The sequence below is a fragment of the Anguilla anguilla genome, chromosome 1 (assembly GCF_013347855.1).
Source record: "Anguilla anguilla isolate fAngAng1 chromosome 1, fAngAng1.pri, whole genome shotgun sequence".
Taxonomy (NCBI): Eukaryota; Metazoa; Chordata; class Actinopteri; order Anguilliformes; family Anguillidae; genus Anguilla; species Anguilla anguilla.
The window spans coordinates 26,992,409-27,010,109 of record NC_049201.1 but is presented as its reverse complement, the minus strand read 5'-3'; the positions used below and the strand labels follow the sequence as shown (position 1 = coordinate 27,010,109).

Here is a 17,701-nt window from a genome sequence, read left to right as displayed (position 1 = left end):
TGTTCTGGTACAAAGAGGCATTCCATTTTTGATGCTTTGCCCTGTGTAAGTGAATCAAAAAGGGTTGGCGGGCCAGTTGTTTATAATGCATTACCCTCTTTGAGTGAAGCTAAAAGGGTTGGTGGACTTCTAAATGTTGCCCTGATGGGCACTTATATAAACTGAAATACAGTTCACATAAATACAAAATACAGAATTTATATGAACTGATTGCATGTTTTATATGCAGAGCCCTTTAAAGTATAGTTACTTGCAGATGTTATAGATAAATATAGTGGAGTAATAAGTAAATGTAAAGTCCTCCAAAATGGAAATACTCAAGTCAAGTACAAATGCCTCAAAACAGCACTTCAGTACAGCACTTGAGTAAAAGTAACATTCCACCTCTGATTGTAGGTGGTGTTCGAGTGGGTTGAGAGATGATGCATAAAAGAAAATAAAATGATGTATTATAACACCCTTTCCGTTGATAGCAATAGATTCAAAGATCACGCTCTTACATGCAAGGTGCTAGTAAAAAATATTTAAATGGCATATTTTGATCGTGTGTCATCTTCAATTTTTATGAATCATGGATCACAGAAAATGCAATTGCTTACTGAAGTGAGTCGTTGGCACAGAAAGTTTGGAAGCCATTCGCTTAAACATTGCAGGTTCAAGTCTGGGCTAAGAACATTAGCTAAATATAGCAGCAAGTCCAGGGTCCGCCCGCTGGCATAAACACTGCGCAGTCGTCTAGACCCATAACCATCTGTGGATGCAATTCAAGTATTTATTTTTGGGCCAACATTTTTGTATAGGGCCACAAAAACCCTAGGACTGTGCAAGTCCACAGTGCAGAAACGTAAACTGGCTTCTTCAGGGGTAAAGTGGGTTTAATTCGGGGTTCAGGTCACGGTTCCTCTGGTTACCTCTGTAGTAGCTCCTCCCACTGAGGCACCAGGAGCCTATAGGCCAACAGTCCTCATGTGTCAGTCACAGTGTGAGATGCGCCTAGCTACGCCTGTTCACTTACATATGGGTCTATTGACTGGCTTGTGAGAAAGTATATCAGAGGAGTGCGTGCAGTCCAGCTGCAGCGCTTCATCAGTTGGTGCTGGTAGCACATTAGCGGTTTGACGGCTCTAACAAGTGACTCCAAATTTGCGAAAAAATTGCGTAAAAAAATGCTCCAGCGAAAGAAAACGGTGTCCTTTCCCCCTGTTGCGTTGCACATCCCTCTCATTTTAAGGACAGAGGACTGCGCAGACTGGCCCACAAACTGTGGTGGTCAATCCTTCCTAACCAGCACCCCCAACCCCCCCTCCCCCCCACCCCGCCCCGCCCGCCCCCCAACACTCCCAGGATGAAGGTGACAATCGGTTCAACTGCTCGTTTTACTTTCAGTCCTGTGGAAAACGCCCCGAGGCTTGCGTCTCGCTCTCCTCCCTCTGACGGTTGGCACGACAACGGTGGGATGGGAGCGGAGGGCTCATCGGTGCCAGGTTACGTAACCGCCCCCAAATCTCTCTCGCAGGCCTGTGGAGACTCTCCATGTGGCACTGGAGCCTGTTCAGCCTTGAATCTCACACTTCTCTTTCTGCCTCACTGTCTGCTTTCTGAAAACGCCTGTCCGTTCAGCTTCCCCCCAAAAAATGGATTTTTCGCGTATTAGGTGCAATGCTCGATTGAATTTAGCGCCTATGTTCAAAAAACATTTGTCCTTAACTTGTCCTTGACTTTCAAATAAATTAGTATTATATTTTTTTTCTTCACAAACACAAATGGTTTTGTGAAGCAGAATTATCAAAATCAACTCAACAAGCTGTTTGTGAAGAGAAAAAGTAAATACTGCCTGAACCAGGCCTGTTTTGTTCTGTTCTCCGAATAGAACCATAAAAAATGACGGTTTGGTTTGCCCTAATAAACATTTCAGGGACCGGCTGTTTCTTTCCTGATAGTTGTGATTTTGATGCGCTGATACCTGTCCTGAAAATGAATGTGTACTTGACAGGTCAATGGAATTAGATTTTCTCAGTTTATTTCCAGTCAGCACGATGTATTTTACAATGCTGCAGTAAAGTGTCGAATAACAGCACTGTAGCAATGTTTTTAGATCTCTTTGTCACAATTTTCACAAATTCTGTTGTAAATAGACCCAAAAAGTACTTACACTTTCTACAGAAAACCTGACATAATCATGAGAACACAAAGTTTTAACAAACTTTTTTGCAAAGAAGTGGATTTCATAATATCAAGGGCTTTGCTTTTGCGATCACTTACCTATCACATATTGCGTTGATATCACCAGTGGTGGGTTTATCAATTTATCAAAGCTACTGACAGTTCGCTGACAAAGCAGTTCACTGTAAAAGCCACAGTGTTACATAAATTCTGTTATATTGGTCAAACCGTTGTGTTTTCTAAACAAACCAGCTCTCCCCATCCCGTGCTTGTGGTAAGCGGAAATGCTCCCTCGCTTGTATAAATCCACAGATTTTCAGAACTAACAACAAGGAGGGAAAACTGCAACCTAGCCGGCCTGCGCACGTGTACTTTAGCTACACACCTCAGCAAAGGTAGACGTTACGCAGGTGGTATTCCACTATAAGCATTTTTCCTAGTTGGGAGACTGACCTGTGTTGAGCAATCTCAGCTCTATAAGAGGTACGGAATGACAGCAGTTGAGCTGGGAAGGTTATTGATATATCCCTACTGTAGATAGTGGTCACACAGATGTTTTGCCATGGTAGGGTCACGGGTTACTAGCGACCGCTTTTAATAAGAGTAATCCAACTGTGACAACTTAGCTACCTGTTCTTCTGGTCTATTTTCTCTACTCAGATCCACTTGTGCTTATGAGGCATTTAGATTTGCTTAGTTGTAGCTATGTAAGACTCCTATCTTGCAAGAGTTATCTTCCTCACTATCTAACTAGATGAAATTCAAATTTCACTGCCAAACTAGGTTGCCTGTTGTATGATTCTGCATCATCATATTATAAAAAGACACCTGACATTGGACAACAGCATACACAAACATATTTCCCAGAAGTCTTTGCATATCAGAAAAGACAATTGCTGCCAAAGAACATATCATAGTGTTTGCAAAAAAATTTTCTGCACGTGTGACATTTGCAGAGGCTATTGTAAATTTTTGTAAAGTGAAAGTGTAAATTGTAAAGTGAGTAACCATGAAGCCAATATGTTTGTTGAATCGAGAGCATATAATACACTTGGTAGTAGGCCTAGTTGTTTGTCTTTTGAGTTCTGGATTTTCTCACGCCTTGTTTGCATTTGGTTAAGAAAGTTGCATCCCCTGTGGAAATGGCCCCTACGTATTCACCAGTATTCAAGGTTAATATATAGGCTACTGCTTGTAACCAATATGGGGCCCCCAAAATGTCTGGGGCCCCACACAATTGCATGGTTTTCATGGTGGCAAATTCCTCCTCTGGATATCACACCTATAATATTAATTGATTCCTTTATGCATTTTTGCTTGAGGGAATTAGACCCCAAGAAATAGACTCCCTTGATCTGCATTTGAATGCCCCCCCCACCCCCGCCCTCACACACACATATGTGCGCACACATGCACACACACACACACACACACACACACACACACACACGCACATTTACACACACACAAATGCACACATCTGTCTTTCAATACACAGCCTGAATAGCAAAAACTGCTACTTCATTTATTAATGGGAAGCTATTGGGCAGTGGCACAGAATAGTAGATTATTGTTTGGTATAGCTCCACACTGTATGCTGGTATGAATACACACTCTGACAGATTGCCGTGGCTCCTGCCAAAAGCCCGTGTCCTGTTCTGTTCATGGTGCAGAAATGCCATTGTGCTGCTCAGCATGTGCTAAGTGGGGTCCCACCAAATGGCTCAGATAAATTATTTAAAATGCAACCAATTATTCTACAAGCCCTCAATATTTTTAGGGGCCCAAGCACAGTGGGTGTGTGGAACCCCTAATGTTTTTGCAAGGATTCTTCTAACTCACTACATTTTCACCCCTTCCCCATGCTCAAAAACTCACGAAATTTGGCAGGCATGTTCAGTATGGCTGCCAATTTATTATGCATGACATGCATACAACTGGCACTCTAGGTGGCGATAGAGCACCACCTGCAAAATTACAACGTTGAAAAAATTATTACGTCATGTTGTCTGATGTACATCCACCATTTTTTCCACATATCTACCACAATCTTTTCCACATATCTACCACCTCATTTTGAACAAATAATAACATACACTCACTGGCCACTTCATTAGGTGACAGGAGTGGCACCCCGTGTGGTGTTCTGCTGCTGTAGCCCATCTGTTTCAAGGTTTGACGTGGTGTGCTTTCAAAGATGCTCTTCTGCATACCTCGGTTGTAGCGAGTGGTTATTTGAGTTACTGTTGCCTTTCTATCAGCTCGAACCAGTCTGGCCATTTTCCTCGGACCTCTGCCGTCAACAAGGCATTTTCGCCCAGAGAACTGCCGCTCACTGGATATTTTCTCTTTTTCGGACCATTCTCTGTAAACCCTAGAGATGGTTGTGTGTGAAAATCCCAATAGATCAGCAGTTTCTGAAATACTAAAACCAGCCCGTCTGGCACCAACAACCATGCCACGTTCAAAGTCACTTAAATCACCTATCTTCCCCATTCTGATGCTTGGTTTGAACTTCAGAAGATCGTCTTGACCATGTCTACATGCCTAAATGCATTCAGTTGCTGCCACGTGCCATTTACTGGTGTTACACTATTTGTCGCTTAACCAACTTTGTTTGAACCCAGGGAACATATTACTTATAATCCATAGCCTATATTTCTATATTTTTGGGTAGTGTGCTTTACTTGCATTTCACATTACATGACCACGTGTGGGAGAAAATGGTACAGGCAAAAAGGCAAGGATGTGCAGCAGACAATGGGGTGAAAATCAACAATTTTGCGTACTTTTGCTCCTGAGGGGCAAATGACCTGGTGCTCCACCAACATGAGGACCACATGTGTGCATGTGCCAAGCTGGGAAGAGGAAAGGCCTCAACCTGTCTCCCTCTCCCATTGAAGCATGTAGTGCACCCCAGCAACACAACTGTGGTATCCTCTGTGGATGGCCCCCCACATCGCTGCTTGCAGCTATATTTTCATTTTTTCTTTTCTAGAGCTAGCCCTGTGCCATTCTCACTCACACATTGAGCACTGTGACGAAAGCATGTGCTCCGCTGCTGTCCTCACTAACTGCCCAATGTTCTAGTTTACACCATACAGTGTAAAGGTCTACAGGGCAGCTAGCACTGCTCAGAGGGCAGGACCATCTGGTTGCCTCTTTGTGCCTGACTTGTCCTCAGGAAGAACTAATGTATTGGTAAAACAATGAAGCATTACCTAAGGCTAAAGTACAAGCTCCAACCTATCATGTCAAGGTCACAGGGCCTAGAACTGGAATTATGGTGTCCCCTGAAGAGCCAAACATAGCAACACAAGTTGAGGAAAAACACATGAACAAATGTATAAAGATATATAGTATGACCGATGGAAAATGAATTAAAGCACTGACATTTCCTGTTATTCCTATGTAGGATAATAGTAAAATTGAGGAATCCAACCCTCGGCATGTGGGGATTTGTATATGGACGGAGAGACGGCTGGACCACGCCCCATGGTATTCCCAAACGCCATATCATTTTTAAAAAATGTGGCATTTGTTATATGATAAGTGTAATTGGTTTATTCTGCCATACAAATGTCATTTTATATAAGTAGTTAAAAAGTATCCAATTTTTCATGTTTGTTGGGGATAATTGTAAAGCAACCATGTCTCTCATGGACAGAGCCTTTAGGGCTGGATGAAATCTTGCAATAGTTAGATTATGAAAATAGTCTCATACAAACCTCTAGTTCAGCACCACTGTATACAATGATCAAATTAGGATTCCAAAGGTTTCATGAGGGCATCGCGTAAATTCTCTCTTTCAGTTGTGAACCCAGCTGGTATGAATAATGACAAGTGAAACATAATTAGGTAATAATACTGTGCTCAAGTAAAGCACATTTGTGGCCATATTTATGGCAATATATTCAGTATTCACTGAAGCAAAACAATATCCATCCAACAGACCAATGCTCCTCCAACCGCCCTCTAAATAAAAATCATTTTCTGGTTTTATTTGTCCTTCAAAAGGAAACATGCTTGTGTTATTTGTCTGGCTTCAGGTTGTGGGCTTGGTGCTGTCACTCAAAGGGTGGTTATTTCTACTTTGAAGTGGTTGTCAGAGCTTTTTTTTTGGATGCTACAAATGTTATATTTAGCCCATCAAAGTCAGTGGTCCAAAGCTGTGGTTGAGAAAACACTGCCAGGCTCTAGAAGGGGCCTAGGTGGGTCATTAAGTACATTAAGTACAGTGAACATGCGTTATACCTCTGTGAGCAATCTTACTAATAAAATGAAGCTCTACCCTCTACTGCAGCCCACATGTCACTGCAGAAAGGGAAATGATATTTCTTGTTTGTTTGTCTGATTGTACAGACCTCATATTTGGTGTACTTATGAAGAAAAAATAAATAAATAAATAAAAACTGGGCTCAATTTGTGTTCATCAATCTTCACAGGAGATTTGTATTGCCTTTGTATGTCAAAGCTTTCATCTAGACTGTTCTGAGAGATGTGCTGAGGGTAATTATCAGGTATTGGCCAAAGTGGCCTCAATGTTTGCTTTTCCAAGTGGTAGCTACAGTATTTCATGTTTGAATGAATGATAATGGTTGTCTTGCTGAATTATTATTTTTTGTCTCAAGGACAGCCATTAGGGAGCAACCGTGACGTGATGCGATCAATACCCCAGGGCACCTTGTAGTAGAAAGCAAGTGGGTTTTAATAATTGGCCTTAATTGGCCTCCACACAAGGATGAGCAGATGTTGTGCTATTACATTCTCGCTGATGCCATTTTAATGTGTTCAACGTCACCATCATTTGTATATATTGTCAATAGCGGTGAAAAAAAATCATCAAGTGGTAAATTTGGCTTGTCGCTATTTGACAGTTCTTCTGTCCTTATGGGGTTCGTAAATGTCATTCAGTGACTAACTGAAAATCAGATGATGAACTTCTTGGCTGACATCCAGTCTAATTTGTAATGGGAGGGCACTGTTTAAAAACTAATTTAAGGATGACTATTACGCCCTTGAAGTTCATTTAACACCAACCCTTTGGTTGCCCTTTGGTTGTTAAGGTACGTTCGCCTCCATTAAACTGCCTGTTAATACCAAAAAAGGTGCATGCTCAAAAATGTAAACTTGTTCAGCTAAAATTTTTGCAGCTTTCTATTTTTTGTAGAAAGAGGAGCAAAAACTGTGGAAAACTGCTGAGCCCTCATTAATGCATGATTGCAAGTGAGATATCACACTGACATACAGCACACAGATGCAATGCCATAATTGGATTTATGCATGTATGTAATTGATTGTAGATCTGTCACTTGTTAAGAGATATCAAGTTAAACATGGTTAATCTCATTATCTCATTGTCGCTTAAGACATTTACAGAGTTGTTGGAAGCACTTGATGTGGAGAATTATTATGGTAGTTTGTGTTACCCCAAATTTGAAAGAAGTATGTTGAAAAGATTAGCCTGTCCTAAAATATGACAGCTTATTCATGAAAGTGAAAAAAAAAGGTTTTGGCATTAACTTTGACTATCAGTTGCTGAGCATGCCAAATTGCTAAAACAAATGTTTAATCTCTATAGTGAGTCGAAGGTAAAAAAAATTTTTTTTTAAATTAAATTCTGGTGGTAATTTCTGTAAGATTTTATGCTCTGAAACTCTAAGAACGAATGTAACACACTTTTTAAAGATAACAGCGTGCAAGCTTCTCAACTTGACAGGAAGAGCAAACTTCTCTCCATCACATACATGACTCCCCTCAGCCAGGTTAATGGGTGCTTTCTTCACACTCTGTTACTTTGGTAACCGTGAGGCACTTTCCACTTTCCATGGCACATTGCCTATGGCCATTTGTAGTTAAACAAAAACAAGGGTGGGAGTGCAGAAACTAACCGACGCTAAACTCTCTTTTAGAATGCTATTTATTGGCTTACTCGTTATATAATTTACACATATACCATTCTGGCAATTTGTTTGCTTGACTTGCTGCAAAAGTGATTAATGATAAATAGTATAAATAATAGGCCTACAACTAGCTGCACTCACCATTCATGCATTGCTTGTTTGCTAATGTTGGTAAATTTCTGTGTGTGTTTGGTCTGCTGCGGCTGGCTCAGGTCTCAGATTATCAGCATGGAATCGTCATTCATTGGCCCTTTTCACAGAGATCGATGATGATTGGCTAATTTGGATTTTCTGTACTTGTTTTGAAACTGAATTTCTACAAACTGATATTTGAAAACCAAAAATTCTTAAAAACTGAATTTGGAAAAAATGTAACCTGAATTTTTGGGAGCCTGGTTTTTTGAGATTTGAATTTTGGGAAGCTAAATGTTTGAGATGTGAATTAAAATCTCTACATTCAGATGTATTTAATTCACATTTTTAAATTCCAAATATATTAATTTCACAGTTGAAAAATCCAAATCCTTTAGATTCAATGTGTTCTTAGATTCAATCTTTTTGAACCTTATTTTCTTCCATAATGGAACCAACGCAAGAACAATTGCATCAAAAAAGCTGTTTGCGCCATGTGAATACCGCACAATTAAAATGAGTTTCAAAAAATAAAAAATAAAAACATTTAACAGAACAGAATAAAAAGCATTGCATTAATACCGACATTGCACATTGCTGCATTGCTACCTGTATAAAAAAGTGCACATATAAAGTCATGGGACCCAAGAAATGAATGGTAAAAACGTGTACATGTGAAAAACCAATGGGTTGTGGTTTCTCTTTTCATGTTTGGATGGGAATGGAAGTATAATTATATTACGAGGAACCAAATAGACAAAATTACAGAATGTTTTTTAACCACAGATAGGAACTTTATTTTTAGCATTGACGGGGGAAAAACTTGCAAGCCCTAGCAAGAATGTTCTTTTTTCTCAGATTAACAGGTCTCTGAGGTGCTAAATTCACAATTATCTGTGGTCTGCAGTTCCTGTAATTTGCAATGCAGCGTAGTACTTCTTAATATAGTTCACACTCACATCCACTGAAATGTCTGTACTCTCTGAAAGATTTTTTAAGCTTGAGAACAAACTTAAAAGAAGTGAAGTATGCCAGATATTTTTTTTGTCAAATTACTTCAACATAGGATAATCTCATCAACATAAGACAGTCTTGCATAAAGTTGACATCTCAGTATTCCTACATTCAATATCGCAATATAACAAAACAGAGGACAGTGCCACAAATCAATTGTAAAATGCAAGCATTCATTTTGTAAATTGCACATACATGGGATGGCTTGTTAGGTAGGTCATATAACAGAAACGTGGGGTTTTCATAAACAGGCTTCATGCAGTGGCCAATCTTATCTGAAAAGGGCCAATGCGGTTGCAGACTTTTGTTTTATCCCAGCACTACGACTGATGATTCAATTAATTAACCAATCATGGTCTTCAATCAAGACCTTGATTAATAGCATCAATGTGTCTTTTGTGCGGGGCTAAAAAACACAAACCTGCACCCAAATTGGCCCTTGTCCAGACTGAATGTCTGTGCTTTAGATGAATGGTCTATTCTTGTCATCAATCACTCTTTTAAGGTATTTCCCTCAGCAAAATTTGTAGAGCCAGAATTTCTGGCCAGCAGTACAAAATGTAAATGGCTATGTGTAAATATATATTTTTGACAACTCTTCCTCAGAATTCAAGTCCTCCAGGGTTGAACCCTTCCACCTCCAGCTTGGAGTTTCATCCATAATTTCATTGTAACCCAGTGTGTTCACTTGACTGACTTCACTGAATCATCATCAACCTACGTAAACGACTGAATCAGTTATCCATTTGGTAGATAATTATGTGTAAAATGCTGGAACGGTTCTTTCACCTTAATGGGATAGAGCCCTGCCTTATACTGTACCTGAGTCAGTGTCTTTGTGTGTTTTTACAGACAGCCATTTATAGTATTACGTGAGAAGGTTCTCAGTGGAACTTCACAAAGGGTTATTTTGGTTTTGGCTTTTAGCAGTGGTAAAATGGCCCTTTGTGTGATGCATTTGGAGCATTCTTCAGCTGAAGTCAACAGTGGCCTTTATTCATCTCACAGTCGCTGAAACAGCCAGGGAAACAATGTGGCTTCCACTTACGCTAATTAAATTTCACAATGTGGTGTGCCTGCGTACATCTCTCTCAAAGGAGTTCATCACCTTTTTCACGGGCATCAGCTTGGGGGATGGGTGTCTGTGTGAGAGAGAAAGCGAGAGAGAGAGAGAGAGAGAGAGTGCGTGTGTGTGTGTTTGTGTGTGTGCGCATGTGCCATGTCCTGTATATATATATGTTTGTCCACGGTCCAGGGCGTGCTCATGCTGTATGTATGTTTATGCTATATTAGTATGCGTGTGTGTTTTTGGGCATGTGTATTTACAATGAGCACCATAATTCATTGGACAGTCACAAACTTTGTGTTATTTTGGTTCTGTACTCTAACACTTTGAGTTTGAAAGGATACAATGACAATGAGGTTGAAGTGCAGACTGTAAGCTTTAATTTGAGGGTATTTTCATACATAGCGGATGAACCATTTAGAAATTATAGAACCTTTTGTACATAGTCCTCTCATTTCCGGGCATCAAAAATATTGGACAGTTTAACATAATGTAGAATAAAGTAATCATTTTTAATATTTGGTCGCATCTCCTTTGCATGCAATGACTGCTTGAAGTCTGCGACGCATAGACATCACCAGACCCTGGGTATCTTCCCTGGTGATGCTCTGCCAGGCCTGTACTGCAGCCATCTTCAGTTCTTGCTTGTTTTTGGGACTTTTTGCCTTCAGTTTCCTCTTCAGCATGTAAAATGCATGTTCAACTGGATTCAGATCCGGTGATTGACTCGGCCAGTCAAGGATTTTCCTCTTTTTGGCCATCAAAAACCCCTTCGTTGCTCTAGCAGTATGTTTCGGGTCATTGTCTTGTTGCATGATGAAGTGCCGTCCAATGAGTTTGGAGGCATTTGGTTTTATCTGAGCAGATAAAATATTTCTGTAGACTTCAGAATTCATTGATCTACTTCTGTCTGCAGTCACATCATCGATGAAGACAAGTGAGCCCGTTCCACTGGCAGCCATACAGGCCCAAGCCATAACACCCCCTCCACCATGTTTCAGGGATGAGGTGGTATGCTTTGGATCATGGGCATTTCCTTTTTTTCTCCACACTTTCCTCTTTCCTTCACTCTGGTTCATGTTAATCTTTGTCTCATCTGTCCACAAGACTTTGTTCCAGAACTCTTGGGGCTCTTTTAGGATCTTTTTAGCAAACTGTAATCTTGCCTTTCTGTTCTTCAGGCTTATCAGTGGTTTGCATCTTGTAGTGTACCCTCTGTAGTCCTGCTGGTGTAGTCTTCTACGTATGGTAGACTTTGACACATCTACACCTGCATCCAGGAGAGTGTTTTTGATCTGTTGGGCTGTTGTCAGAGGGGTTTTCTTCACCATAGAGAGTATTCTCCGGTCATCCACTACAGTGGTCTTCCTCGGTCTACCAGGTCTTTGACATAATAGAGTTCACCAGTTGTTTTATTCTTGTTAATGATGAACCAAACTGTTGACTTGGGCATGCCCAGGGTTTTTGCAATGTTCCTGATTGATTGATTTTCATTTCTGAGCCTTATGATGGCCAGCTTAATTTGCATCGACACTGCTGTCTTCCTCATGTTGTCACACCCCAACAACAATCTCCAAAGGCAACTGCAAAGTCTAGAATCAAGACTAGACATCAACAGCTCTCTTCTGCATTCACTAACGACACAAATGAATACACCTGCCTAACAAAACACATCTGTGAAGCCAATTCAACAAATACTTGTAATACCTTAAAATGGTGGGACCATGTACAAAAGGTGCTGTCATTTCTAAATGGTTCATCCGATATGGATGAAAATACCCTCAAATTAAAGCTGACAGTCTGCACTTCAACCTCATTGTTTATTGTATCCTTTCAAACTCAAAGTGCTAGAGTACAGAACCAAAATAACAATGTCACTGTCTAATGAATTATGGTGCTCGTTGTATGTGCCTATGTATGTTTGTGTGTTTATGTGTACATATGTATGCCTGTAGATGTCTGAACGACTGAGTAGTTTCTTTGGCAACTTTGGTTGCAGTACCTGATTAAAATGTTAATGATAAAAAATTATAATTTGAGAACATAACATGTGGTGATAATACACTTATTATGTAGCTTGTGGAAGGTTGTGACAGTTTTGTGTGCTCATGGTTTTGTTAGACTTCCCGTGGAAAAAATATAGAGCTGTGTGAGCTAGAGCTATTAATACCATTAATGAAGTGTTGTGCTTTGGTTGAGGTAAAAATAATTGTTAAAGATATTGCTACAAGCTTGTTACTCTCTACAATCTTGACTGAAACATTGCAAAAAAATAGTTTGTAAGCTGCACTGGTTGACATGGTTGAGATTTGTTGCTCTTTATGGAAGACGGCTGGGCTGTTTTTGGTAAATGGTAAATGGTAAATGGTAAATGGACTGCATTTATATAGCGCTTTTATCCAAAGCGCTTTACAATTGATGCCTCTCATTCGCCAGAGCAGTTAGGGGTTAGGGGTTAGGTGTCTTGCTCAAGGACACTTCGACATGCCCAGGGCGGGGTACTTTTTGGGGAACTTGTGCCCTTTTCTGCTCAGCGCTAATGATTTTGATCTTTCCTAAGCAGAATGGAACTGCTAGACTAGCTGCATGTTCAAATAATGGAGGACTGATTTCGAAAACCGAATTCGAATCTTCTGTTATCTTTCTGTCTGGGTCGGTCACGTCTGCGTACTGTGGAGAGCTGAGGGAAGCAGTGGACGATGTTCTTTGTTGTTATTGTAACAATTTGTTCCTTTATGATTTTGAAGGCTTCAACTTGTTGATCTTATCGGGTGAGGGGGTGGGGCCTGTAATCTTCTATGAGATAGGCGTGAGCGCCCTTGGCTCGGTCACTGAACCCCACAAATAGGACAAATGGAGGTTGAGCTCGATGCAGGAAGAGGGCCTGTGCACTGTGGGCTGTAAGCTTACCTGATGGATCATAAGAGGATTATAAGTTTGCATTCTTGGCCACAGAAGTGCTGCTGGAGAGAAAGATGCCTTTATAACGCTGGCCGGTCCAAGGCGCTGTGAAAAGGAAAAGCAAGGGGGTGCCGAAAAATTATTTCGCAAGCCAAGAAAGACGAGCTCGGAACTGCTTGCAGGAGGATGAGAAATCATGGCTTTACTCCACTGCTTCAACAACGCCGCAGGAAAGGAGTTTCAGCGTGTACTCGGGAAAAGATTACAACTGCAACTGTGCAGTGTTTGTGTGTGTGTGTGTGTGTGTGTGTGTGTGAGTTTGAATGCGGTTATAGTGTAATTCTCTCTCTCTCTCTAACGCACACACCCACATGCACAAAGATAATGAATAATACAGCAGTAGTCTGACAGTGACAACGACAGTTTAATTCCTCCTTTCTAATCTAACTCTCCTCAGTGCCCCTGTTTGGACCAATACACCCACACTAGACCAATACACACAACCTACCCTTGCCATCATAATTTATCTCCATGGCTATATTCCTTTTTGCCTGAATGCATGATGCTTAATGATGTCAAAATTCCAACTTTTGTAAGATGTACCAGCAGTATGATCAATGATCATTGTGTGCGTATAAATGAAATATAACATTTCATACCTTCATACCAAATGCTAGACTAGACCCTAGATTTTTTGCTAAGTTGATAGTTTTTATGGAAATGGAAAATTATACCTGTAGTATTATGCCTATTTGTGCAGTAACCGAGATTGCAAACAATGGATGTATTGATTGTATAAGTCTCCACTGACCAACATGCATTGTTCTTGCTCGAGTCACACCAGACAAAGCAATTGTCTGTTGCTGCTCCAGGCAATTGTTTATAGCACTCCCAGATAAATTCCTAAAGGAAACACAGTTCATGAATATGTAATAATGCAGCACTGTACCTGCATAATGTTTAGAGATCATTATACCTAAACTCAGAAAGTGTGACCTGCCTCCAATCTTGACTTTTTGCAAAATGCTATGATGCTTGCTCTTTTGAGAGATTCAGGTATTATTGCAAGAAAGGAGACTGATTCCTTCATTCATGTGCAGATAACCCAGGCAGATCTGGAAGGACCTTTTCCTTTCTCTTAAGAGTAAAATAACATTGAACCAGTATTATCTGAATAACATTGATGACATTGATGTACTTAGTGGGTGAGCTAAAGGGTAAAGCTTAAATCAATAAAGCTTGCATGAACTTTCAAAAATATTTTGCTGTTTACGGTTAAATCAGCAGAAATTCTTACTCGAAGCGATGACTCTGTGTGCATAATAAGGTTAGATGAACACCACTGTAGATTATATTGACAGTTCATAGGGAACATGAAAAATAACTATTCTAAATGCACAGCAAAACAAAATATACCAACTTATCTCGCACTTGGTTGGTATAAAAATAACTCAATTGCTCTCTGATGCAAATGATTGCTTAAGTCCTCACTGGTGGGGCTCACTAAATTTAAACAGAATGCCACCTTTCCTGACAAAAAGCAATTTGGGAACACCTGGCACAGGGGATGTCAAATGCACAAGAGAAAAACAATTGGATTTACAGCTCTAAATTAAATGTGCCGAGACACCCTAGCAGGAGCGTAGCTCGCAAGTGTCGAGCTGTGGGTGATGACAAGCGAAGACAAACCATTCATTTCTTGGGTCCGGTGGCTTTTGGCTGCAGCCACGGAGGGCGCAAATCAAGCCACATAGAGGACCCTGTTTTGGGAGAGCAGGGAAGTGGGAGGAGGGTCTCCTGGTTCCTTCTGTAAAGATTTTAGGTTATAGTACAGATGGCCACTGCTTTTCAGAGGGGATCTGTGGATGTCACACCCCACAAACATAGACAGATTCTTAAATGGGCCGATATTGCCGTCCCTCCATCTGGCACCGAAGCGGTCGGGAGGCTGGGGGCTGTGCTGTACTTGGAAAGCACAACTCAACCCTCTGCAGGCTGAAGCCTGCTAGGCGGCTCCACCAGGTTTCCCTGCTGGCGCGACTTAGCGGGAGGCTAGCGAATGCAAACACGAGGAAGAAAAAAAAGCATGCGGTGCTTGAGAACCGAAATGGTTAAGCGGAGATGAGATTCTCACCCCCCTCCCGACTGTGATGTATCGCTGCAAGTCCAAACCGCTCTCTCCAAACACCCTCAGCTAGTCAATTGCTGAGGGTGGAAAACTCATGTGGAGTATGGCTTTTTGTTACATCACCACCCATTTGTCTCTCCAAAATGCTTCCCTGCCACAGCCATCCAACTCAGATTTTTATTCTGACATGGTGGGTTTGTAGAGGATGAATCGCACGGACATTTTACATTCATGCAGTACGCATACCCTGTTATCTATAGGGCCTTTTCCTATGGATGGTTTTCGCCAATGGCCATGAATATTAATAGGCCATTACAGAATTGGTCTCTCGATCCTCTGCTCTTCTGCTGCAAAGTTATTCTATATATAAAATGTCAAAGACAGTGACAGATGTAGTTGGTCTCCGTGGTGCATTCAAGAGAAATGTCAAATCCTGCTCTTGGGTTATTCATTCAACCTCAACCAAGACTTTCAGAGATCATTTCATGACGGGGAAAGGGTCAGGCACTCAAAATGCGTTGCTCTCTCAGAGATAGAGTCATACGTCTACATCGTTCTCCAAAGCATGAACCACACTGTGGTTGAACTAACGTGACCTGGGGAGCACATAGGAATGAGATAAATCAAAGTGTTTGGCATGAGCTGCCGTTCTGGGCCCCATCTGTTCTGAATATTCCCGTTCTAGTGTCAGACCTTTCTGACTGAAGCCCTGCAGTACTTAATTTCTGCAGACTTAATTTCATAAGATTTTGCATAATTAGGATGATAAAATTGGTTGTTTCTAAATGTAAAACAATCCGGGGACAATTTGGTAGGATACAATTATAGTATAGTATAGTATAGTATATAATTTATAAATCAGTGATTGGTAAGGCCCTGGATTGTGCGTTTATATATTCCTTGGTGTTGCTTACTGTTTTTTTTTTTTTGTTTTTTGTTTTTTTTTGTAGAACAGAAATTGAATTCAGGTTCTAATGAGATATATGGTAAATGAACATTAGGGCAAGCCTTTTTTCAGAGCCAGAGCCCTACATGCAAAACTCCAGGGAGCTTTTTCAGCAAAACTGCAACATTAATATTGGTTCATTGTAACCGAGCCCAGGGCTGCACTCTCGTCCTTTCTTCTTGAACCATCCTGCATTGTAAATGAGAAGCCATGATTGGAGGTGTCTGTTGCAAATTTCAGTTATACACTGCACAGGCAGGCAGTGGTTTAATGGGTGGGGGGGGGGGGGGCCCTATCGCCTGGTTTCAAGCTACTGGAACACCCCCCCCCCCCCATTTCTCAGCACCATCAGCTTTTTGGCCCTCTCTATTGGGAGGTGGGAGGATAGGGGGGTTGGCACCTGCCTAACACTGCGCAGATACATTAGCTGGTCTTTCACACCACTGGCTCAGTCCCACATACAGTGGGGTTAAGATTGCAAAGTGCATGGCAACAGTAAATATTTTCTTTGATTCAATTCCAGTTCCATTTGCATAGTGCTTTTTTTTACAGAAAACTGACACACAGAAGCTTTTCAGAGAGAATTCTTGAAAGTTGCCTGCTCAAGCTGCCTTTGTCCCGTGGCTAGAAACACTCATTCGGAAAGCCCTTCATTTAAATTCCTCAGCGCTCACAGACGTGCCCACGTTCTAAAGTTCCTTAATAAGCGGTCAGACATGGCAGGGCTTTGTGCTTACTGAGTTAAACGCATTATAATTAAAGACCCACTGACCACCTGCGATAAAAAGATTATGGGCGGCATGGGTTTTTAATCCCAAGATGAAGACACAGAGGGGAGGAGCACAACGGACACCTCCCAAGGACGATCTCTGATCCCCCTCCAAACCAATCCCTGTTCTGATGGATGGCACCCAAGCTCCGAAATGATAGCCTATTATTTTACTTTGCATTGAATAAATGAAAACGGTACCTGAGAGCGGGGTTTGGTGCAGAAAGACAGGAACGAGGGAACGAGAGAATAGAGAGAATGGAAGGCCTCAGCTGTGTTTTTCACATCTCGGGATATAAGTCTATTAAAAGTAAGATGACCTGTAAGAGAGAGCCTCTCCTGGATGGATATAAATTCCTTTGCTGACAAAATTAGAATGGTTGATATTTATTGAAAGCACACTGCATCCAGCATTGTGTGAAGAGTTATCTTACTTTGTCTTACTTTGATATATTTTCATATATTTATTCTACTCTAATTCGGGGATCAATGGTCTATAATATTGCTGTTTAGTGATCTGTTTTTTTTCAGGTTTTGTTCACTTTTGTTTATTCAGCTTCATGAATAGAACGAAATTTACAATCAAGAGTGGTGGGTTGTAAGGATACAAAAATTCTATTTTATTAATAAATAAGGCTTTGCTCCTTGAATATAAAATGGGTAACAATTTAAGGAAAAA

At 40.9% G+C, this 17,701-nt stretch overlaps 1 protein-coding gene across 3 annotated transcripts in view; it reads left to right on the top strand.

The window, feature by feature from the left end:
* Window positions 1-17,701, top strand: part of dlgap2a (discs, large (Drosophila) homolog-associated protein 2a) — a 223,705-nt gene that overhangs the window by 147,031 nt on the left and 58,973 nt on the right. The window lies entirely within an intron of this gene.